Source organism: Sarcophilus harrisii, chromosome 3 (assembly GCF_902635505.1).
Source record: "Sarcophilus harrisii chromosome 3, mSarHar1.11, whole genome shotgun sequence".
Taxonomy (NCBI): Eukaryota; Metazoa; Chordata; class Mammalia; order Dasyuromorphia; family Dasyuridae; genus Sarcophilus; species Sarcophilus harrisii.
In genome coordinates, this window is record NC_045428.1 from 276,791,819 (window position 1) to 276,817,303 (window position 25,485).

Sequence of the window (25,485 nt, forward strand, 5' to 3'; positions counted from 1 at the left end):
ATGGAAAAATAAAATACTATTTTTTAAAAAAGAAATGTTGTACTAGATAGCACAGTGGACAGTGCATTGAACATCAAATAAGGAATATTTATCTTCCTGAGTGCAAATTTGGCCTCAGATATTTACTAGCTTTTTGACCTTAGGTAACTAACAACCCTATTTGCCTCAGTTTCCTCATCTGTAAAAAATGAACTGGAGGAGAAAAATCACAAACCATTTCAGTATTTTTGACCCAAGTGGAACCATGAAGACTTGGATATGACTGAATGACAACAACATATCACTGTACTAATAGTTGGGGAGTTTTGTGGGTTTTATAAATTGGAGATCAATCAAGATCTTTGTTTGAGTGCTCCACATAGTGCTGGGCTTGCAGGACATACATGCACATGTAGGATAGATCATAAAAGAATTTGCAGTCTAACTACCAACATTTGACAATTTTACTTTGACACAAACAAACCTGCTAAAAGGAAACATTCTTGTGCACAGATGAACATTTGACATTTCCTTCAGAGATGTCACTTCTTTTTTATTTATTTTAATTTTTTTTATTATAGCCTTTTATTTACAAGATATATGCATGGGTAATTTTTTTCAGCATTGACAATTGCAAAACCTTTTGTTACAATTTTTCCCCTCTTTCTCCCCACCCCCTCCTCCAGATGGCAGGTTAACCAATACATGTTATATATGTTAAAGTATGTGTGAAATACAATATATGTATACATGTCCATAAAATTATTTTGCTGTACAAAAAGAATCAGACTTTGAAATAGTGTACAATTAACCTGTGAAGGAAAAAAAATGCAGGCAGACAAAAATAGAGAGGTTGGGAATTTTATGTAGTGGTTCATAGTCATCTCCCAGAGTTCTTTCATTGGGTGTAGCTGGTTCAATTCATTACTGCTCTATTGGAACTGATTTGGTTCATCTCATTGTTGAAGAGGGCCACGTCCATCAGAACTGATCATCATATAGTATTGTTGCTGAAGTATATAATGATCTCCTGGTCCTGCTCATTTCACTCAGCATCAGTTCATGTAAGAGAGATGTCACTTCTGACAAAGAAATCTTTTAGTTCACCAATAATGACCTGTTCACAGAGAGGTGTTCCACATATCCCTAATGAAATTTTTAAATAGGATCATAGATCAAGATCTAGTTAATAATTTGAGACTAAGAGAAATTTGGTGATTTGACCAGGGTCATAACAGGTAGAAAATGGCCAAAGCAAGATTTAAACTCAAATTCTCTAACTTCAGAGATAGTTTTCTTTTCATTGTGCATAAAATACCTCTTCTGTGATCAGATGTGCTCATGTGGTCAGGGAGCCGCCTTTATCCTACTACCAGAGCCTGGTTGTCATCTGTACTAGTAAATGTAGCCAGAAGGAAAACAATGACCACGTGTTATATTTCTATAATGCAATGGAGTTATAGAATCTCCAGTATAATGAAATATGGCTATGGATTCTGAGTAGTAACTGACTGATGCTTCATTTTTAGCAGGTCATCTCTTTTCTCTCCCCTTCCACTTCAGTATTTTAATATTCATTTAGCCATGTGTCAATAAATGTGATGTTTTCATAGTATCTTGAAAATAGACTTAAGTATTTCCTTATGCACAGAAGGAAACTCCAAGAGGGCATAACTCTCACTCTAGGAAAAGCAGGTAGACTGCCAGAATAAAGGGGAAGCTGGTATTGGCAGCCTCAATGTGTTCTCAAAGTCAGGTGGTTGCTCCAAGCAGACACCAAGAGGGCCAATCATTTATCCATTCATGTTTAGAAAACAAATTCCAGAATAAAGCAGAGTCCAAGTTATGTGGGACTCTCCATATATTGACCTCCCTGCTGTCATGGAGATTCTCCAAGGATACCATGAAGTGATATTCTCCACCATCACTCCTTTAGAGCCAGTGGACAGGAGCACAGAAATGAGCTCCAAGGCATAGTCTGATGAATACCATACCCTCAGAAAAAGTTCAGAAGAAAAATTGAGGTGATACCTATGGGAGCAGACAAATGTCAGCTGTAAAACTGTCAACTGTTTGATGTTCTTAAAGATTTGTAGCTATGATTTTTAACAAATAATATGTAACTTTATGAGCAGCTAGGATAGTACACAGTGGATAGACCTGAATTCAAATCTAGCCTCAGACACTTACAAGCTGTGTGACCCTAAGCAAATCATTTAACTCCATTTACTTCAGTTTCCTCATCTGTAAAATGAGCTAAAAAAAGAAAATGGCAAACCACCCCAGTATGTTTGCCAAGAAAACCTCAAATGGAGTAAGGGTCAGACACAACTGAACAACAAATTTAATTTTATAAATCTTAAAAGAGAGGAAATGCTGAAAGGATCATAAAAGTAGGGAGAGAAAGGGAATAGAAAGAATGGAGAAGAGTAGCACATCGTGGAAGAGACCAGGAAACAAATTACATCAAGTGGGATTAATAAACATTTATTAAAAATCTATTGCAATTAACAGATTGTAGACTCTGTTTCTAGGCAGACAATGGGATAAAACAAGGTACTCAGGCTTGGTGAGTATGCCATATTGGCATATGAGGTACCATATTGAGTAGAACACTGAACCTAGAGTGAGGAAGAATTGAGTTCAAATTTTGCCTCAAACACTTAGTAGTTTTATGACTTAGGCAAGTCATTTAACTTCTCCTTTTACTAATCCGAGTCTCTTCATCTGTAAAATGGCAATAATAGTAGCACTTAGCTCACAGTGTTGTTGAGAGTTAAATGAGATAATATATGTAAAGAACTTTGAATATGTTAATATTTTATATAAATAATGTCTATTTTTATTGGTGCTGGAAATCTCAACTGATGGTGTTTTTTCATGGGTTCCAGACACTGATAGAGCAAAACCTTGCTGATACTCATTTTCTCTTACAAGAGGAACTTCTGACCAGACTAACATGACCACTAGATTAGCTATTCTTATAGAATGCATATTGCTGACATTAACTTTGGGGTAAAATATGGCCATGAAATAAATTATTTTAACTTGGAATTTATTTATGACAGAAAAAAGCAACAGAACAAGAGTGACATTCAAAACAGGAAAACAGAAAAGAAGAACAAGAAATAACAAATGAAGGCAATTATTATATTAGGGACTGTGGGAAGAAAATAATAGAGGCTATACAACAGTGAATAGTGTTTTTTCTTATTTATTTCAAGAACTTTACTTTTTCCATGTCAAATTGGAGATTCAAAGTCTGGATGAGAGAAACAAGAATGAAGAATCATTCTTAGAATCTTCTTTACTATTTCCCTTCTATTTTTTTTTTCTCTCTTTGGTATAGGGTAGGGATGGAGAAATGAAAGCAAAGAAACTCAATGAACAATTAAGCTCTGATTAATGCCATGGTGTATGCTAATATGCTCTGAGGACACAAAGAAACCAGTCCCTGCATTCAAGGAACTGGCACTATAGTGAGGAAGATAACATGCAAATAAATATGTACGCACATGGTATTGTTGTGATATGTGGAATATTGAAGCAGTGACCAAACAGAAAGTGATTGAAATCATCCAGGTGAGAGTTGATGATAGCCTGTACAAGGGCAGTGTTGATGTAGCTGGAGAGAAAGAAACATGTAGTACAGATGCTTTAAAGGTAAAAATGAAAAAAATTTGACAGTATAATGGCTACCTGGACTGAGAAGACGTAAGGAGTCAAGGGATTACATTAAGGCTATGACTCTAGGTGATTGGGAGGATAAAAAAAATTGGGGGGAGGAGGGAGGAAAGGGGAGATGGACTCCATCTGTACATTTCACATTTACCCACAGGATGGAGATGTCTAAAAAACAATAAGTAATAAAGAGATTGGAGCTATATATATAGAAACAGGAAATCATCTATATAGGAATAATCATTGAATCCATAGGAACTAATGACCCTTTAAAGCTTTCATAATGGGAAAAAACAAAAGAAAGTATTAAATCAAGGTACATTTCTATTTATACCTTGAAAGGACATAAGAAAGGTCAATGATCCCAATAAAAAATTGGTTTGGGGGAACAAAAAATGTCTAAAACATAAGTAGATACTATGGGCCAAGATACCTAGGTAGAATAGTGGATAGAGTACTAGGCCTGAAGTCAGGAGGGCCTGGGTTCTTACTAGCTGTGTGCCCTGGACAAGTCATTTAACTTCTGCCTCAGTTTTCTCAACTATTAAAATTGAGGATAAAAAGAGCTCCTATCTTCAAGTATTATTTATTAAATGAGATAATTTTTATAAAATGCTTAGCACATTTTAAGTACTATATAAATGCTTATTCCATTTCATTCCTTTTTTCATATGGGCAATTTGTTGTTGAATTATCTGAGGCTGAAAATTAATAATTATGTATGCAAATCTAAAAAAGAAAGAATGTCATGTTTTTCATCTCAAGTATCAACTGAGTTATTAATCCAATAAACAATCAGTACTTTTGATGAGGACATTTTTTATTAAGTCATTTTAAAAATTCATTTCAGAATTTCCCAGTTTGCTGTTATATGTATAGGAAAACACCACAGCTTTCTAAGGGAACTACTACACACTCTTCTCTGCAAAAAAAAAAAAAAAAAAAAAAAAAAAAGGGGGGGTGGTGGGAAGCAAGAAGTAAAGAACATGAAAAAAGAGGGGTGAGAAGGAAAAGAGTTTCCACATGGAGCTCACCTCTCTTCTATTGTCATCAAAAGGTTCTCCTCTTGTGCTCAGTCTTGGATGTAGATTGTGGATAGAAAGAATAGCTATGGGATTCTGAATTGTCCAGAAAGATCAGGCAGGTATTACCCTTAGAAGTTGCTTTTGTGGAGACAACCTTTCTATAAACTTTCTCTTTGAATGGTCATTTGGAACTCATTTTCCTGGTTTGGAGATTTTAATTACTTAGTAGTTATTCAACTTAATAAACATTTATTTAGGACTCTGCTAGACACTAGGCATATAAGAATATATGAGATAGCAATCCTGCTCTCAAGCACTTAAAATGGGGAGGAAATGGGTAATAAGCTTTTATTTAGCTCCTACTATGTGCCAAGCATTTTTGGTAGCTAGGTGGCTCATTGGGATAGTAAATTTGGCCTGGAATTAATATTATATGAGTTCAAATGTAACCTCAGATTCATACTAACTATGTGACCCTGGATAAGTCACTTAACCTTGTTTATCTCAGTTTCCTCATTTATGAAATAAGCCGGAGAAGGAAATGGTAAACCACTTCAGTATCTTTGCCAAGAAAATCCCAAATGGGATCACAAAGAGTTGGACATGACCGAACAATAAGAGCAATGTACCAAACACTATGCTAAGTATTCTTTAAAAAAAAAAAAAAAATTTTTATTTGATTGATCCTCACAACAATTTGGGGAGGATTGTATTGTTATTATCCTATTTTACAGTTTGGAAAATGAGGCAGACAGAAGTTAAGTGAATTTCCCAGACAACTACTAAATGTATGAGGCCAAATTGTGCTGTATTTTGATTTGATCCAGGAAAGATCAGTGTTTCCTCTCATTAACAGCAATAGGGCTTGAAAGGACTGTTCAGGATGCAATCTCTATAGATACCACCAGAGGGTGCTCTGAGCTCAAGCTGCTCTAGCTCCCTTAGGTCAATGAGGGCCCTATAACACCTGGTTCCTCCGAATTCTAAGGCGTTTTTCAGTCTCTGTCCACTTGTACAAACATGTCTTGCCTGAAATTCCCAGCTCTCCCTTTAGTGCCCCTAGTCTGGGTTCATTCTAGACTCATCTAAGGGTATGGAAACATTCCTGACAATAACCCACAATTTATTTGCTTCATGTTGGCATTCATCCCATTGAGATTCTAATCTCCTTCCCAAATTTACCTGAACTAAAAGGATTATTCATTCATATGTGAATTAAAATGGACTCTTGACTACAGGGGGGAGGAAATGAAACTGCCAATGTCAGCACCTTGCCACTCCTAGTAAGGTCTGAAATCTTAAATTGCCCCCACCCAGTTTTCTGAACAGTTTTTTTTTTTTTTTTGGGGGGGGGAGCATTTATTATACCTTATTAGGGAAATATGCCCCAGCATCTGCTTTCAAAGTCTCATGAGGAAAGAAGGAAATAATCTCACTGCCATCTGGCTACTGGTCAGCAAGTCAAACCTGGCAAGATTTCTCTTCCCCCTCCTTTTAAATGTCCTACTCTTCATAGTGCCACATTACAATGACCTTAGGCAACTTCTTTTTATGTTAAATGACCCAGTCAAATCCTCTCCACCCTTCCTGCTTTTTTTCTGGCACCTGGAGATGGCAGGAAAATACAGACAAAAACCCAACCAATATAGGTTATATAATGTAACAAGGGAGAAAGTAACAAGGAGGGATGTGAAGCAAAGCGTTAGAAGAAATTTAAATAGAAGTCACTTTCCTTTGAGAAAGTCAAAGAAGACTTAACAAGGGAGGTGACACTTGAGGTGGGCTTTGAAGGAAGAGCAGAATGCTAGCAGATGGAAAAATGGGAGATAATCCATTCCAAATATGGGGATAGAATGAGCAGAGAGATGAGAAAAAGTAAAGATAAAAAGAGGTGATAATAAGCAGTTGGATTACATTGAACATAGATTTTGGGAAAAGGAATAATTATCAGACAAGACTTAATTGAAAGGTTAGAGTCAGATTTGGAGAGCTTTATTCTGTAAGCAATAAAATGTAATTCTAGAATGTAAAAGGGATACAATGATCAACCTGATCCATTAGGAAGATAATTCTGGCAGTGGTGTGAAGAATAGATCGAAGGAAAAAGAACATGAAAGCAGGAAGACCAGTAGGAAGGCAATTAAAGTTAGGGTGCTCTGAACATGATATAAGGGAGATAATATAATGAATTTAAAAGAATGCTGGCTCTGGAGGCTGGGGAACTGAGTTCAAATCCTTTGGGTCTTTCATATTTAGTAAGACTAGATTAAACCTGCAGTTTTCTCATCTATACAATCAGATCCAATACTGAGTTCCCTTCCAGCTCTAAATCTATGACCCTATCACTATATTCCTACAAAGAAATTTCTCCTTCCCTCCCATCTCTAGCCCAGAGCTGTCATAACTAAGGGACCTTAGGGTTTAATATCATACAAAAGCATGTACTATAATCTTAGATCAAGCACTTTCTTTTTAAACTCACTTATTTGTTTGGTGGAGATGGGGAGAAGGGACTAGAGAATGAGTCACTATTTAGCAGGGAGAAGCAGACGGAGTACCTTTTAAATATATATGTTTCTTCAGCCCAGAGTCCCTAGTAAAGATTTCAGAATAGTGTCTTTGGATTCTTTGGTATGACTGGTGTCATACACTCCCAATGTTTCAATGGCAAGGCAAAGCTCAGGAAATTATGGCACCAGGAATTTTTCCTGCTGTCAGGAATGGAAGTTTTTAAAAGGCGGAAAATAACCAAAAGGCGGGATTTACTGAAGTCCTATGTTATATAAGCAGATGTTAGAGAGTTGTAGCTGCTTTAGAGATTCCATTCTCTGTGAACAAATCTCCCCTGATCCTCCCACAAACTTTTCTGGCTTATCCTAATACTACAGAATACCTTAAGCACAGCCCATGGATATTTGGAAGTCCTGAGACATACACCATAGAACCTAGATTAAGATATTTCTCTTGTCAAATAAATTTTATAAAGAGTGATCTGGAGTTGGCAACTTCAGTGAGAGGTGGGTAGCTCTAGGGGTTTGAGGTGAAATTGGGGAGGGGTATGTGTGTATAAGGTAACTAAAGGAATCAGCAATCTGTTCCCTATACCCTGTGGACTGAGCTGAAATTAAATGACTTTGCTGCTCTAAATTATATATCCCTTTCCTTTAAATTTCCTCCTGATCTTTCATTCTTTTTATTTCCCTTCACAGTTGTTTATGGTAGGTTTTAAAATTAAAAGGCAATGGCTTTCCCATCACCCCTCCCCCCAACTCCATAACAGTAATGATTCAAATAGCCGTTGTGTTTTATTCATACATACAAAGAATTTCATGCTAAAATTAAATAATTTCAATCTCCTCCCCACCCGCATCCCCGAAGTCCTTCTTGGCTACTGATTTTATTAGTCTGCCTGGCTCTTTTTTTTTTTTTTTTTTTTTTCTTCTCTCCATCCCTTTAGATATAGCTGCTTCTCCATTTCTCTGCCATTACATCTTTCTTTTCCTCTCCCCAATTTCCCTTCCTTGCTTTTCTCCTCTCCCTCCACTACCCCCTCCTCCTTCCGTTTTCCTGCTTTTTCCTCTTCCCTCCCCTTTTCTCCTTCTCCACTTCGGGATCCTTCTCCCTCCCCAGAGAATAGAGTGGCCAGTTCCTTTAGAGAGCTACCCGCCTGCCTGCCTGCCTGCCTGCCTTCCCTCTGCCCACCTACTATGAGAAGCGGCTCCTCCCACCTGCCCATAAAAGCCAAGTGCTTGTTACCAGCAGCTGATCAGAGAGCATTTTCACAGTCCTCTTCTGTTGGGAGCCACTGTTCTTCTCTCCTTGGATCTTAAAGATTCCAGGTAAGACAATACCTCTTCAGGCATCCGACTCTCCAGGACACAGCAACCCCCAAGGAGTAAGTAGCCTTTGTGGCACATCGCTTACTGTTTTGCTCGAGGTGTTGGTACGGGTTTGTGCGATGCCTGCCTGATCAGCTGTTCTTAACTAGCATCTGGTTTAAAAACAAACTCCTGTTTGAACAGTGAAGTTAAAAAAAAAAAATCATCTTGTGGAGAAACAGCAGCATAGATATTGAAGAAACATTTTCTCTCTTTTTTTTTTCTCTTCCCCCCCACCTCCACTGTTGGGGAAGTAAAAATGAGTCCGGTGAGGTTGTTTTGCTTACTTTTCATTACAAATATTTTACATATTAATAGGAGGAATAAAGTAAAAGTCTTGTCATGTTGTCAAATAGTTATTTTAAAAGAATACAATTGCCTTCCTAAAATAGCACACTCAAAGATTCTGTTAACGATTTTGTGATGTTTTCCAAACCCCCAAGATTGCTTCTGTAAGTTCTTTAAAAGAAAAAAGGGAAAAAAATCTTTCCAGGTTTCAGTGCTTGGAAAAAATGATGTGGGCTGCTGCCCTGCAGAAGGACAGAATCAGGTGGCTGGTAGATAGGAAAGGATGAACATCAATGAGCAGACTGGGGCAAAATGGGCTACTTTAAAACTAGTAAAAGATGAAGAATTTATTTAAATAAAGGTAGTCTGTCAAGAATTGTATGAATTAATGTATACACTTCCCCATAGTTTTTTTTTTTTTTTAATGATCTCTTTAAGAGAAAAAAGTATTAAGGAAAACATAATAGTATTAGACAAAAAGAAATAGGAGTGAACCAATGATTTCAATTGGTAAACTCCCTTTACCAAAACAGATCAGCACTTTATATTCAATCTATCATTTTCAAGAGTTTGCATGGAACATTCATAGGTTAAGTGACTTTTCTAGGGTCACAATGTATCTGAAGAGGGGTCCAACTCTTACTGGATTAAAAACTGACTCCCTCTACATTGTGTTATGCTGCCTCTATATACAAGAAAGTGGGAGGGGAAAATAAAGATTTGGAAGACCTGGGGTCAATCTCCACCTTGGACACAAACCAGATCTTTAAAAAAGTTATGTGATCTCTTAATGCTTAGGTAATTCCCCAAGACTTAAAACTGAAGAGAATTCATTTTGCATTGGTTGAGGGAGAGTCCCTCACTAGGGGTTCACTATTGCAGTGTCATCACAGATCCAATCTCTATTGTCATCCTTGGAAGTTTTATCTGTATCTCTCTGCTCATCCTTTCCTTGTTGCTTATTTAGTTTTTAGAACTAAATTGAACTTGTCTGAATGGCACCTATTTCTCAGAGTTATACATTTATTGAAATCATATGTTAGCCCTTTAAAATGTTAGCCCTAAATTCAGGCTATCTTCATAATGTCTAAGTACCAGGGATGTGGATTTGCACACCTTTGAAAGGAAAAAAAGCTACTCTATAGTGGCCGTCTAAAGTAGTTACTTTCTGCCCCGAGTTCCAAATCCAAGACATTGTGTTCTGTTTTCGATGTACTGCATCTCTCTCATGTGGCAAAGGAAACCTCTTCACATGTTTGGATTGTGTAAGAGCCCTCTTAAAGAAGAAAACCCAAGCCTGCCTTTCAGGAAACCAAACCACTCTATTAGTCAGGGGTCCTGTAAGTGGGAAAGGAAAATGTTTCATTTTCATGTTATTTTGATTATTTCCTTCCCCTTCCTGTCCCCTCCCAAAAGAAAAAGACCATGCAATCAATCTGTCAAAAATTCCTCACAGCTTAAAAAAAAAGACCATCATTAAAAGCTGACATTTGATGCCATTTCAGGTCATCATTCCTTTTTAAAATTTATTTATTTAAGAAGTAATTCTTTAAAAAAAAATCTATTGGAGAGGGTCTAATGTTGATACAAATGAAGGAGAGGTAGTGAACTTATTCAAAGGTTTTATGTCCTGGAAAATTTATTTCAGTAAGCTAATTACCTAGAAGAGCAGTTTCTATTAAGATGACATGAAATTCCCAGTTAATCAAGAAAATTTGTGATTTGGGTGCATGGAGATATTTTTTATCTCGTCATTAAATACAAGCTGCTCTTTTTTTGTCTGCTTCAAATGAGTAATCAACCATGATAAGTGCCTATGTAAAGCACCAGAAATGTGTAGCATGTTCAAGCCAATTCTTGTTTAAGGTTGTGATTTGATTTTGTTTCAGTTCAGCATCATTGCTTGGGGGATAATGTACTTTTCTGGACATCGTGTCCTTTGGAGAAAAGTTTTCTTTTCTGAGAAAATGTTTTCCCAAACTGAAAACAGAATTCTTGTAACACACCTTCATCTGGAAAGGAAAAGAAGGTCTTTGCTGATCTCTCCTTGTTCTTTCTGATTGCTTTCTCTATTCTCTTTGACCTGGTCAATGTGCCTTGGTATGTACTGTCCAGTTAAATCAGTTAATGATATAGGGTAATAAACATCTGTTGATTAATTCAGCAATGCTCTGTAATGTGCTATCCTTGTTATTTGAGACAGTCTGAGTGTTCATGACCTAACTTTCTTAGCATGTTTTTTTTCAGGTATTTTCAAATTGTCTATTAATTCCTGAGGCCTCTTGCATAAGGCAGAGAAAAGCATGACATGGCTTGACAAAATTAGTATTTCCTTTGGTTCTTGTACATGAAGAATAGGCACTTAATAATTTCTCATTGAAACAAATGTTTACCACAATCTATATATTTTGTTAATACCTCACTGTCATATTACCAAGATAGATAATTTTGAATTAAGTTTTAACTTTGAGACAAAGAAGGCATGAGTTGACAAATTCTACCACCACCACCCTTCCTTCTCCGTTGCCCCACTGCCTTGCCTCCCATTAGAGAAATGGCATGAGTAAAGTGTTTTGACTGCTTTCTAGGATCAATTACAGGAATAATGAGGCACAGGACAGAAAATCATACTAGAGGATAGAGTAAGGATACATATTCAAGGCAGAAGAAGACAAATTTTAGGTACAGAAATAGGCTCCAGAAATGAACACCAGCATATCTGATAGTAAGAGCAAACCATTATTCTAATCATCTAAGTAGGATAATATCAAGTGAGAAATAAAAAGAAAAGAAATTAAGTACCTTTCTCTTGTCAATTATCCCCATGGTTCTGCCAGCTGAGGAATTGAGATTCCTCTTGCCTTCATCTCTTGATCTAATGAACTAATACAATTCTTCTTGCTGACCAAAAGGGAACAGAGAATGTGTATATCAAATTAAGAGAATGTGTTCATCAAATTAAGAGAATGTGTTCATTAAATTAAGGGGACTGAAAGTCAGGAAGATGTGGGATTCAAATATGGTAGTATGCTGAAAAATGTTTAACAACTGGATTCTTGGAGGGCCCTGGAGGGAGGTCTGTGTACACATTTATGTTTAATCTGTATTATTTACACTTTCTGAGGTCCTAATAATCAACAAAACAATAAAGCATGCCCCAATTTGTAGCCGTTGCCATTTCTAAGGCATAAATGCCCACACCAAACATGCAACAATTGGGTTTGACTCCCCTGAATCCCATCTCTGTCACTGAAATAGGTACTTAATAAATATTGATTGATTGATTGATGGCCAGGCAATGAATTGAACATCTTTGGCTTCGTTTTCCTCAATTGTAAAATGAAGACATTGGACTACATGGTTTCTAAGGTTGCTTTCAGCTGTAAATATACAATCTCTGAGCATCTACTACCATGTGCTTAACACTGGGAATAAAGGCAAAAATGAATCCATCCCTGCCTTCAAGGAGTTTATGTTCTAGTGATAGACATATATAGAAATATATATTTTAAAAAACAAATACAAGTTAATTAGGTGGGGTGGTTGGGGGAGGAATGGACTAGCAGAGGGAGATGAATAGGGAATGGTTCATATAAAACATAGTGTTCAAACTCAGCCTTGAAGGAAAGTAGGGATTCTAAGCAGCAGACCAAACTTTCTAGTGCTTCCCTTGGTTCTTTCACATAAGCACTTAATAAATCTGCTTTGAAACAAATGTGTGTTGAATTGACTGAAGAACATATCTGCTCTACCATCATCTATGTGTCTTGTTAATACCTTCCAGTGATTCTATTGTTATGAGATACACACCTCTATTATATCGCCATCTGGGATAAGGGATAGTCAAACTTTCTTTAGAATTATACTTATCCTGACACATAATCCAGGGGAATTTGCAATTTATCATATAAAACACTCCTGACACATTTTAACTATAAATTTGCAGAATCTATTTCTTCAGTTTTGGATGATTGGAGCTAGTGAGAGAAATATACTACCACATCTTCCCACAGTTGCTTATTTCTGGAAAGATTTCTTGTTATCTTATGGATTTAAAAAACCTTCTTCTTTCTTTCCTTTAGCCACCAGAGTCCAGTGTGTATGTCTACAATACTATCAGAGACTTCACAACTTTTTTCCACCTCTGACCTCAAAATACCATTTGTGTTCTTCAGAACCATTCTATAAAGACCTTCTAGTCTGCTTTCCTTTCTGCTCACTGGACCCTAAATGTAAATATACATATGCTATTTCAGAAAGATGCAGAATTTGAAACTCAGAGAGTGCATTTCAGAGAAATCTTCTGAGATATATACTGCCTTATCAATGGGAAAAGGGGGCAGAGAGAGAGGGAAAGGTCAAGGCCAGAACCCAATTCCCTCAGGAATTTTGAGCCTCTTCCACAATTAATGTTGTGTGAACTGGGGCTCTCACCAAACCTAAGCTTCTAAGAATTACTGGACTACTGTTCACAAAATGCTGAATAAATAAGAAAAATGATCTTGTTGAGAACTGGCAGTCACTAGACTATCCAGGATATGCCAGCACTCCTTTCTAGAGAGGCAAGACTGAACAGTGTAAAAGGAAAGTGAGTTATAAATTTCTGGATCATCAGGAAGACACCAATAATCTGAACAACCTTTATTTGTTAGTAACTCCTAGAGCCTCTAAAAGAAAAAAATGAACCTCCCTTTTCTCACTGTAGAAGTAGAGATGAGAGTAGGGTATTATGGATACTAACTATTGCCTGATCAATATGCTGATTAACTTTATTTGTCTGCTCCCCCCCCCCTTTTAAAATAAAGAGAAGAGGGGAAAGGGATATATTTGGAAGAGACTTCTATATAAAATTAAAAGACTTTAATAAAAAAAATTTAAGCACTCTGGGAGCTAACTGAACCTTCTACCTCTTTCAGTAAGCCAGCTGAATGGGGGTGAAGGGGATGAAGAAAGCAGGGAGGTAGGGAAGCATCTACAGAACAGAGAATACAGCTTTGGAATATCTGTAAGGTCTGAGCCTTTTGAGGTCATGCTGTAATCAAAAATCCACAAGGCAGTTTGAAACTACAGTGGTTGAAAAGAATCAAGAAAAAATTAGCCAAGAAACTGAATCATAAACGCAATGGCCAGAAAGGATCCTGCAGTTTCATTGAGTCATGTCTCCTGATTTAACACAAGGGCGATTGTAACTAATAATCACTTTAGCTGATTGTCTCACTTAGTATTTAAACTCTTTGGTGAATGCAACTCTATAATCTTCCTAAGTAAACTCTACTGGAATTTCACAAATTACCTGGTGACTAGTCTTAAGCTCCTACTCTTGTTATTAAAGACCATAACTTTTAACCTTTTCTAGAAAATTTTTTACCATCTCTCTAATTTTTCTGTACTTGCAGATTGTTATCAAGGCCTCCCCTTTGGTTTCTTTTTTTTTATTTTTGAGGAAGCCAAACTCTCTCCATTTCTCCTCATGGATCATATTTTCCATTCCAGTGGCTCTTTCTTCTAGGCAGAGTATATACTAGCATCCTATCAAATTAAAATTTACTTGGTTTTTGCCTTTTCCCAAATATTATTTTAGAAGGTTAAAAGGAAAGAAATTTTTAATCATTTTGTAAATCTCAAAGTGCTATGTAAATGAGTTATTACTATTTTTTTAAATGACTGTGCATTGAGACACTGGGCAGCTAGGTTGTGTGGTAGAGTATAGAATCTGGAATCAAGAAGATTCCACTTCTTGAACTTAACTATGGCCTTAGATACTTACCAGCTCTGTTACCCTGGGCAAGTCACTTAACCAAATTTGCCTCAGTTTCTTCATCTGTAAAATGAACCAGAGAAGGAAATAGCAAACCACTTCATTCCCAAATGGGGTCAAAAAGAGTCATGCATAACTTAAAAATGACTGAACAACAACCCACTAATATTCTTTTTAAAAAAGTTGTGGCCCTAGCTCCTCAATCACCAATCCCTTTTTCCACAGTAGTTTAATCAACTCACTGTATGATCTATACTTCATCATGTACCCTGCTGCAGTATAAAAAAGACCCCTGAGCCTTGCTTCTATCCCACTGCTGTATTCTTAAGATATAATTATGGAACTTTCCATCTGCTCTGCAGCTATACTCACTTATGTATATTGTGTACACTGATTAGAACAAGAATTCCTTGAGAGTTGGGACTATCTTACTCTCTCATTTGTATCCCCAGAAATTGGCATATAAGAAGTACTTAATAAATACCTGATTCATTTATCCTTACTACAAAAACCTCAGAGCATCTAGTATCGTATTAGGAATTCTGTGAATGTCCACTAAGTTTTTCAGATTATAAAGATGTTTAATCATACTTTTGAGGACACAGAGAAGATAAATCAATGGCTCAGTGGTAGAACCACTGAACCTGCAGTCATGAAAACCTGAGTTCAAAGTTAGTCTCAGATTCTTACTAGCTGTAAGATCCTGGCTAGGTCATTGAATTTCTGTCTGTCTCGGCTTCCTTGTCCATAAAATAGGACTGATAATAATAATTACTCTGCATGTTGTTGTAAGGATCAAATGAATAAAGTACAAAATAAATTTGAGTTATTTTTAATATTATTAGAGAAGTAATATTATTTCTCAACTTGCTTTGTGACAATGAAAACATCCTTTCTTTCATTTTATACCCTTGAAAAAATTGGGTACTACCCTCATTCAGTCTATGCTTAAGCACTAGTCCAAAGGAAATGCTTTACCTAATCAAGCCCTTCTCTATAAACTTCCCATCTCTCTTACCCTAACAAGGAGGCAATAACTTTTAAATTTTCCCACTTTTCCTTTTTTAAATTTTAGGACAAATAAGTGACATATAGATGTGACACTTTGAAGTTTTTTAAGTGATTTTGAACCTCAAAACGAATTCATATGGCATTTAGGTAGCCCAGTGGATAGAGTGCTAGACTAGAAATCAAAAAGATCTTCAAATCCTGCCTCAAATATTTAGTAATTGTGATGTTGGCCAAATCACAACTGTCAGGCTCAATTGCTTCATCTATAAAATGGGAATTATAATAGCACTTATCTCACAGGGTTGTGGTAAGAATCAAATATGTGAGCTGCTTTGCAAACCTTAAAATTCTATGTACATGTTAGCTATTACTTGTAGAATATATTTATTATTATTAAGTATTTCCATTTTACAAATAAAGAAACTTAGGGTCAAAGAGATAAAATTATTTGCACATAGACATGTAGTAAGTATCAGATTCAGCATTTAAATCCAGGTCTTGTTTCCCTTGAGTCCAGCATGAAATGAGAATCAGTTGGGTAGCTCAGTAAATAATGGCTTGGAGTCAAGTTCAAATCCAGTCTCAGATACTTCCTTGCTATGTAATTTCAGGCAAATCTTTATTTGCCTCAGTCTCCTTGCCAATAAAATGGAGATGATAATAGTACCTCTCTTTCAGAGTTTTAAGAATCAAATGAGAAAATACTTATAAAGTGCTTAGCATGGTGCCGGGGACATAGTACGTGCTTAATAAATCCTTGTTAAAAATTTTTAAAAGAGTAACAGACGTCCCATGTGCTACACTGCTACTCATCCAAAGTCAAGTTGCTATTATGTGCAGTATTTCTTTGAACCTTTTCATGGGCACCCATATTCCTGGGCATATAACATCAGTAAAAATATGAATTCTTTGATTTCAATACTTACTATGATTAACATTTTAATAACTAATATTTATATAATGCTTGCTATGTACCAGGCGCTGTGCTAAATGCTTTACAGTTATGAAATTATTTGATTTTTACAACAAACCTGAGAGGTAGGTAGGTGCTATTACTATCCTCACTTTTCAGTATTTATATAACATTTGTTTTGTGCCAGGTACTGTGCTAAATGCTTCACAATAATGACATTGTTTGATCCTTACAACAAACCTGGGATGTAGGGAGGTAAATAAGGAGGTAGGTAGTATGCTATTAGTATCCCATTTTTCAGTTGAAAAAAATTGAGGCACACAGAGTTTATGAGTTGCCCAGTGTCTGGTGCTAGATTTGAATTTCAGTGTTCCTGACTCTTTCAACTGTGTCACCTAACTGCCCATTTTAAAAAATCACATTTATACACAGTTATATTCCTTTTAGACCTACATCTCATTCAGTTTTTCACACTATCAGGTCATAGACATTTGCATATTTGAAATAATATTAAGAAACTTAATATGCAAAAAATCATAAAGGTAAAAAATTAGGTTAAGGTCTCTATTATTCAAGTTATCAGACCATATGTTTGTTTGGTTTTACTTTCTCTAAAACAAACCTATTATTTGTTTGTATTTTTAAGCAACAGGCATGAATCACACTGGTGCGTGTAAAATTTTATATACAGTATTCCATCTATAATCATTAATCTGAAAATGACTTCTTTAAAAAAAAAAAAAAAAAAAAGCTTCCAAAAAGAGGCTTTGGGACTGCCTCTCACAAGCTCTTTATTGATGTATTTACATCATGAATTCTTTTAAGCAGAGCCATCGGTTGACATGCTGAGATTAGAGACAAGCTTGCAATTACTCACAATCCGATCCATAAAGTCGTCAAGCTATTCTCCAATCTCCAAACCAGGCTAGAGGGAAAAGTTTGATGAATGGGCCTGGGTATGGGCGTGTACTTCAACCTTCCACTGCTTCCAGCCTGCTGGGTAGTCTCTCAAGTCCCCCATGCTGCCAACACTCAGCAGCTGTACTTTCAAGAGCCCAGCCAAAAGATTCCATTATCCAAGTCGCACGTACGCAGTGAGAAGACGTGTATCGCCAAACTTTGTAAGGTCTCACACACAATCATACCAAGTACAACAATGTAAATACTCCTTAGGGGTGTTGGGGATTAGTATTTACTCAAACACAGCTGGGGAGGATTTTTGCGGGTTTTGAAACTGCTCCGCTCATTTCATATTCTTGTCCATCTGTCACAGAATAAGTTGTATAGTAGGTAGAAAACTAGTGCTGAAGTCAGATCGTTTTCTGACATAGAGGGAGCTTTTGTAGTACTGAGTAAATTACATCCTCATTGCTCTAGGGAAATCCGTTGAAAATCTATACTACTGGGGAGTTGAGTTATTTCTCACCTGAGTTCCCAATACCAATGAAATCATAGTTTCAGTCTCTATCCCTAATTGTCTCCAAAAAAGCCTATTTCTGAAATGATTCTACATCATTCTATTTTTTAAATAGATAACTAGGTAAGGATTATTGTTGCTGGTAATGACCCCATTTGAAGTTTTCTTGGCAAAAATATTTGAGTGGTTTGCCATTTCTTTCTCCAGCTCATTATTGTAGGTAAATAAGGTTAAATGACTTACCCAGTGTCACATGGTCGCTAAGGGTCTGAGACCAGATTTGAACTTAGATCTTTATGAATTCAGTTCTGGTACTCTATTCATTATGCCATGTAGTTGACCATCCACTTAAGGATACTATAACTGTAAAAACTTATACCAGGGTCTTGGCACTGATCAGTTGAGTTAGCCTTTTTTTAGAAAGTGCAAAATAAGATGAAATCAAGGAGTAAAGATAATAAAAGGAAGAATACAGGGATGGGGTCAAGAATTTAAGAAATATTTTAGGAGAAAGACCATGTCTAGAATATCTAAAGTTCTAGGAAATGTTTAAATTGGCTTGTGACTTTGTGTTCCACTATCAAATAATGCCTGAGGAGGGGGGTGGGGATTAGGAAAGATGTCCACCTTGCTACCAATTTAGCAAACATTTCAATAAGTTTTCTTTCTGCTCTTGGATCTTCTGTAATTTTATTTCTTTTCTAGTTTCTCTCTAGTTGATAGTCCTCTCTGCCCTCAACATCACTTCAAAAGTTCTTTACTGATAGAGAAGGGAGAAGTTCAGAATAAAAAGTTGCATGATTTTTATCTTGAGAAAAATGGATGTAATGTTTCCTTAGAATCAGGAGCTGTAATATACCATAGTAGTACTTCACACAGTTGGTTTTCCTTTTTTAAAAAAATCCTAATATAAGACCCTCTGAATAAATCTTTGAGTTTTAATAGTGCCAAAATGTCAGGGCTTGTTGAAGGTTGTTTTTTTTTCTCTTAAAGAAAACCGAGGTAATCTCAGAAAATGTTCTCTCTAAGACCATCACAAAGCCAAGACTGAATTTAAAAGCTCAGTTCAGTAACAAACAACTTCTGGATCCTGAGTCAGCTAGGAAAGAGTCTCTAAAGGTTAGACCCAAGACCCAAGGACAGATTTGCCAGCCCCAAAAGAAAACCACAGTGCCCTCTCATGACTTGTCCTACTGCCATTTCACTATGAACCTATTAGAAGGTGAGCTGAGGAGAAGAGAAAGCAGAAATTAATTCACCATTTTTTCCCTTGGAAGATAGCCTCACAAAACCTGTTCCTCAGCATCTGTGGTCACTCGAGGGAATTTGCAATAGTCTAGCCCTAGATTGGAGTGAATTGCCCTTTGTATCAAACATTTCCACTGCACAGCTGAGTGTGGATGGCTTGTTAAGACTTGAGACACTTGCATAATTTGGAACACTTTAAGGGAACGGACATGAATCATGTCAACAGAAGAGCAGTTTCCCTGGCACACTGAAAAAGGGCAACTGGTTTTGCTAATTAACAACATTCTCATTAGATTGAAGCTATGGACTCTTCCTGGCTATTATTGATGGTAATAGACCAGGGTCTCAATTAGGGCAAATAACAAACCTGTTGAAGTGATTGCATGTATTTGAATTTTTACTTTTCAAAGTTGTAATTATATATAATATGTTAAGCATCTCTAGTCCAAGAGAAATATTCCATGTGAATTCAAAAAGGTAACCACTTCAGGGATTCACTATTCACATATATCAGGTCAATTTTGTTTATGAAGAGAGAAAGTGTTTTGGGAATCTACTTGTTAAGAACATAATTCAGGTACACCTGAGTCAATAGTAGATAAAACATTCCAGTGTCAAAAAATTTGAATCCTGACTCTGACACTAGCTATGCGACCTTAGATAAATCTTGTAATTCTCTGGGCCTTGGGAAATTGTGAAGATTAATTTAAACTATACCTTACCATGTGTTTTGATCACCTTATACACTGGTAAACAATGTAGGGTAAAAGTATTACTTCATCAGTGTTGGAGAAATCATACTAGGAACTATCTGGAAGTAGCTCATTGTACATATGTAGAATAAAATCAGAATAAATGGGATTTCTAATATCAAGCACTTAATGACCTTTTAAGGTCCAAGCTAATGATTAGACCAAGGGTTCCCATTCTATTGGTCAAGCATTCTTTTGTTAAATGAGATCCACAAACTCATAACTGAATCCATGAATAAACTAACATAACTTCTGTATCCCATATAAATAGCATCATACATATATATTGCTATTTATATGTATTACTATATTATATATTTATGTATTATCATTTTATATACATATATTTTATATATGTATATTTATACATATAATATATATATGCATTCCACATATATATAATACATTAATATATACATTAGTGTATATATTTAATATACGGTAATTTTAAATGTATGTAGATGATACTGTGATCAACAAAACAGAAAAATATTGCGTTACTGAATTCATAGTGGCTTCTAGTCACACATTTTCTCAAATTAGGAATGGATCACCATAGAACTACTGCTAAAATGTTAGTGGAGGAGAGGATGAAGCTTTTTGGTTCTCACACTTAGATGCTGGCTCTCACACTTAGATGCTGGTTCTCAAAGAAGTTGGAAACCTCTGTCCTGAACTGTATACCGGGGGGGTCATCAAACTTTTTAAATAGGGGGCCAGTTCACTGTCCCTCAGACTGTTGGAGGGCCAGACTATAGTAAAAACAAAAACTTTGTTTTGTGGGCCTTTAAATAAAGAAACTTCATAGCCCTGGGTGAGGAGGTTAAACATCCTCAGCTGCCGCATCAGCCATAATTTGACCCCTGGACTGTAGACAATCCCAAGCTCCCTTGAGGGAATAGATAAATTAAGTCACCTAAAGAAGGCAAAAGGATGATAAATAATATTCAGAGAATGTACTCACCCCTTCATTTCCTGTAACCATCAAAATAAGAATAATTCATTAAGAAAATTTCATCAACTTCTGGTTGAATTCAAATTGATGAGTTTATTAACATTTATTTTAATAATTTCTTAATAGCACTTTATTATTAATAACTCTGTAATGTAAAAACTATCATGTCTTATCATCCTATTTCTTTGGAAGTTATCAGATATTGGATTTTTCTACCATGATAGAAACAGTTCTTTTTCTGTGCCTCAGGACCTGGGTTCTGATTCAAGCTTGGTCATTGTTAGCCAAGTGAAAATGAACATTTATTTTATCTTCTTGAGCCTTGGTTCCAGATGAGGGCAATAAAACTTGCCCTGCTTGCCTCATTGAATTGTCATAAAGATCAGATAAGTAAACCTGTGAAAGTGTTTTGAAAACTGTAAGCTATTTTTTAAAGTCCATAAGTTATTATAAGAATAGTAACTAGATCTGTGATTTTATTGATGTAGAAGATGTTAAGCTTTATAAATAAGGAAATTCCTTCTACCAATGAAAGTCAGCACATTTTCTGCAATTTTATTTTATAGAATGCTAAAAATTAAGGGATTTGACCATGTCAGATACAGGACTTGAATCTATGTCACCTGCTCAAAACACCATGCTGTCTTTATGTATTATTGTTATTATTAATACTTTGCTCCAATAATAAGTTGAAGTGAGTATATAAGAAACAATCTCCACAATGGATTTTCAGATAGCTAAGAACAAACACAAGCAAATAAATTAGAACAGAATAACTTAAGTGGACTCAAGAATGTCAATGTTGGGAAGGAGGAAGAAAAGGAACAAGCATTTATTAAGTACCTACTGAGTACCAGACACTATATTAATTACTCTTTAAATATTATATCAGTTGATCTTTGGATCAGTTATATCATTTATTATCAATGGAAGACAAGGTGAACAAGAATGTATAAAATATGTCTCTCATCCTCCTATTTTAACCATTCATTTCAACCTCCTCTCCCAGTTCATCTGCAGGATGCTGGAGAAACTGGAAGTATCCCTTTTCTTTCCCCTTCTCTAGCAAGTGCTACTAATGGGAAAAAGGAATAACTAAGGGAGAGAAAAGAATACAAAAAAAGGAGCTTGGATGGTCTAGAAACTGACTCATCAGCCCTGAAAAATTCAGTCGACTCTATTTGTCCATTTTCGCTATGGATCATTAATCAAACTTTTTTTTCTGTAATTTTTTCTTTCTCACCCAAGTTTACTTAATGAAAGATGTAACGTCTATGACAAGAACATCGCTGTTTAAAGAGCAATGTATCAGTAAATACTCAGGATGTTTTGAATGTCTTTATTCCCAATATTCCTCATCCAAACTACAGATTGACCATCAAGTCATCCATAGATAATTGGCAAGTGGGTAACTCCTTTCTTTGTCAAGATGTAAGCTGTCTAGAAAGTAAAGCCCTGAGAAGGAGCTCCCATCCACAGCCAGACAGCTCACTTGCGGCTAACACCCATCCAAACACGAAGGGAAGAATCTAACATGTTATTTTTAAATGGCCTAGGGTCACTATTAGAGCAGTTGGAAGCTGCAACAAAGTCATTCCTGACTTTCAGAAAAAGTGAATGAATGACAATAGCCCTTCTTGAAGTCACTATAGACTAGCTCTGTTTTTTATTTAAGAATGTAATTTAATTTTTGTTTTTGAAAACATCTGAATGCACTGCCATTTCAGGGCCAGAAAATAAAGAATGTGTAATTTGACAAAGGAAGGTAGCCTCATGTGTCCCTGGAGTAATAATTTGTAAGGACTATGGTATCCTCTATAAAAATCTCACCTGGGCAACTCAAGTTGGCCCCATTCAGAGGGAGAGGGTAGCAAATTTTCATGTTAATCTTCAGGCAAATTTGAGAGAGACAGCATTAGAATAAAGGTGTTAAGAGGAAGTAATATTGAACAAACGAATTTGGCTGCCCTGGATCATGACAGTCAGTTGAATACCATTTCTAGAATGTGAACCCAGTGTAAATCTAACACTTTCCAACAAGCCACATTGCTGCAGATCCTCGAACAAGGGCAGTTATACTCAAGCATGACTCCAGATTTTCCTCTGAGTTACAGATAAAATCAGCAGCTGGGTGACTCAGAGAATTGAGTGCCAGATGATTTAAAAAGACTCATCTTTGTGAGTTCAAATCCAACCAGTCACTTACTAGCTGTGTGACCTTAGACAAGTCAATAAACTCACTTTGCCTCAGTTTCTTCACCTGTAAAATAAGCTGGAGAAAGAAATAGCAAACTACCCCAAGTATCTTTGCCAAAATGGGGTCACAAAGAGCTGGACGCAACTGAAAAACCACAAGTAACACAGATGAAACCAGAGGGGGAAATGTCTTGGGATAAGGACAACTGGGAAAAGTATGTCCTTTTAACTTCCTTTCTCATCTCCCCATCCCAAGGTTAACTCATTTGGCTCAGTTTGATCCCATTCATTTTTAGTCTCAAAGAACCTGATATAATTAAGAACATTTTATATGTCATTGAAATTCAATTCTTTTCATTGGCAAGTTTTTAAATCCAACTATTCCCATAGACATGTTTAATGCCAGAGTACTTGGAAATATCTTACTTCTAGAACTATTGAGATTTCTCAAAGCTTTCTGAAATGATTCATGGATTAGTCCTTCTGGACCCCCATTCTCCCACAAGATACCTTTAGTATCTACAGCTAAAAGAATAAACTTCCAATAAGTGGCTGTATTCACAGATAAGACATCCACATAAGAATGGTTTGAAGTCCAAGAGGATTTACCTATAATTGACTTTTAAGAAAGAGGTAAGCTCTGTGTGGTAGCACTGTAAATGGAACTATCCTAGGAATGTTGCTGTAATCTCAGAGAACCAGCCTGCACTAATGGTGAGTACTATCTTATTATGTTAGCTTCTTATGTTATTTCCTCAGCCTCAATCTGTGCATCTGTAAAATGGGGATATAAATAACATCTATTCCCTAGGGTTATTGCAAAGATTAAATAATATATTATTTATAAAAAGGACTTTATAAATCATAAAGCACTATATAAATATTATTGTTATCATCATCATTTCTGTTGTTACTGTATTCATTCATTATTTTTACTCATTATAATCACAAATGAACCTTAAGTATTTGGTTCTACCCATATAAACTGGGCTTTAGAACTCAGGCACTTTTGAGAAAGACTATAAACCTTTACAAGTAGGTCAATGCAGGTACCAGTCTTTGGTATTTGACAGTGATATGCTTCTAGCCCTTCCTGCCTTTTCTGAGGTCTTTTTAGGAATCCTAGTCACAAACACCAAATAGTGCAATAAAATCCTGAGCCTGGTAGTCCTTCTTATCAACAATGGAGGCCAGCCCAAAGATTAAATGTCATCTGGCAACAGATTAGATCTAGAATTGTTAATAAGCTCTTTTAAAACAAACCAGAGTCTAACAGCAACAATTTACAGGAGATGTTTAACAATTTCAGAGGACAGACACAGCAAATGCCTTCCCTCTGACTCAGCTAAGAGCCATGGATGGGGGTAAGAGATGCCATCTCAGAAGCCAGCACAATCAGCTGTGTCTTTTCCATTCACAGCTAAGGACAGCTCAGTTTATTTGGAGGCCCTGGAAAAAAGTTTCAATGAAAACTTAAAAAAAAAAAATAGTCCTGCAATCGCATGCCAGGCGGCATTGAGAAAATAATTATGGGTGTGTGTTTTTTCCCCTGCCTTGTAAAATATTTACAAATCATAGCATAAGCAAATTTTCAAGTCAATGGTAAAGATAGTAATAATATAGAACTTGTAAATTTTTATTTTTATCCATTAAAAAATCACTATGTGTTTAAATCACACTTAAGAGACATACAAATAAAATTCTCATTAGTAGGCATGCTGCTTTATGGGTAAAAAGAGAATCTAGATTTCCTCCTAAAAGAATATATTCAAAATGCTGGTGTGTCTTGCAAATTTGAAAGCAACTGAGAAAGAAGAACAGAAAAAGATTTTGGATCTTGATTTGGAACTTTTCACAGTGAAAATATTTTGTGGGTCATTCAGGTTCAGGGTGCCCAGATTCCACAAAATAGGAAATTGAGGTAGATGAAAAGTGAAATGATTTGTTAAAGACCACTTAAGAAATTAGAATGTGCTTGTAGGGCTTTATATTCAGGACCATATCATTTAAAGAAGATTCAGGAATCTGAGTATATTTAGGTAGCTAATGATTTTCATATTTTCTGATCCTCAAAGGACAGATCACCATTCTCTCTGGCTGGTTTATGACAAAGAGATTTTAAGTTGTAATTAATGAAAATTGGCATCATAGGAAAGCCCACATCAGGAGAGAAAACCAATCCTGTAAGTTGTCCTAAATACTGCCTAAAATGTAAGATGTCATGTCTATTTTAGGGTCTGCTAGGTGGTGCCATAGTGCATAGAACATGGAGTCTGATCTCAGAAAGACTCATCTTCCTGAGTTCAAATTTGATCCCAGATATTTACTAGCTGTGTGAACCTGAGCAAGTCACTTAATCCTGTTTGCCTCAGTTTCCTCATCTT

At 36.1% G+C, this 25,485-nt stretch overlaps 1 protein-coding gene across 6 annotated transcripts in view; it reads left to right on the forward strand.

Moving 5' to 3' along the window:
• Window positions 1-8,317: 8,317 nt before the first annotated feature.
• The window catches only part of COL8A1 (collagen type VIII alpha 1 chain), a 216,808-nt gene continuing 199,640 nt past the window's right edge, over window positions 8,318-25,485 (forward strand). For 4 of the 6 annotated variants that reach the window (XM_031959558.1, XM_031959559.1, XM_031959554.1 and 1 more), the window contains exon 1: window positions 8,318-8,580. The gene's annotated coding sequence lies outside the window, so the exon portion shown is untranslated. The remainder of the gene's footprint in view (window positions 8,581-25,485) is intronic. The other 2 variants (XM_031959557.1, XM_003763546.4) reach the window with 1 other exon arrangement.